The 549-nt window shown below is 69.8% G+C and overlaps 1 protein-coding gene across 1 annotated transcript in view; it reads left to right on the top strand.

Moving 5' to 3' along the window:
• SYCE3 (synaptonemal complex central element protein 3) overlaps positions 1–549 on the top strand; it is a 29,060-nt gene that overhangs the window by 377 nt on the left and 28,134 nt on the right. The gene's annotated exons all lie outside the window — the stretch shown is intronic.

Below are 549 nucleotides of genomic sequence, written 5' to 3'. Positions count from 1 at the left end.
ACCCCGCACACACCCCTCACCCCAGGGCCCTCACCCCCCACCTCCTCCGGACCCCACTGCACTTCGCACACCCTGGACTTCCCGCACCACCCGCCGCTCTCACCCGTCGCCGCCACACCTGGAGCACCTGTACTTACACACCACACGCTCCGGTTCCCTGGCGTGTGCACACGCAGCCTCACGCCCCCGTCGCTCCCGGACTCCCACGGCGCGCACGCGCCCCTCACCCAGCCTCCCTGACCCGAGCGCCCCTCTTGTCTCACCGTTCTCATCCGAGGGGGAGCCCAGACCCCACCGGGCTCTCCAGACTGCAGGCCCCGGAGCTCTGCACACCTCTGGGCTCTGCCGTGCCCGGGGCCCCTGCGACCTCAAGCCCTTCACACCCAGAGTGAGCCCCAGCCCAGTCCCCCCCCTGCTCCCCCACTCGCTCTGCTCGCCTAACGCCCTTAGTCCGCCGTTGCCCTCGTTGCCTTGATTTCGCACCGCTCTAGGCCTCCGTTCTGCCTTAGGCTTGCTCACCCACCTCAGCTCACCCCTTCCCCCGGGTCT

Source organism: Crocuta crocuta, unplaced genomic scaffold (genome assembly GCF_008692635.1).
Source record: "Crocuta crocuta isolate KB4526 unplaced genomic scaffold, BGI_CrCroc_1.0 scaffold143, whole genome shotgun sequence".
NCBI lineage: Eukaryota > Metazoa > Chordata > Mammalia > Carnivora > Hyaenidae > Crocuta > Crocuta crocuta.
This window is presented reverse-complemented; position numbering and strand designations above follow the sequence as displayed.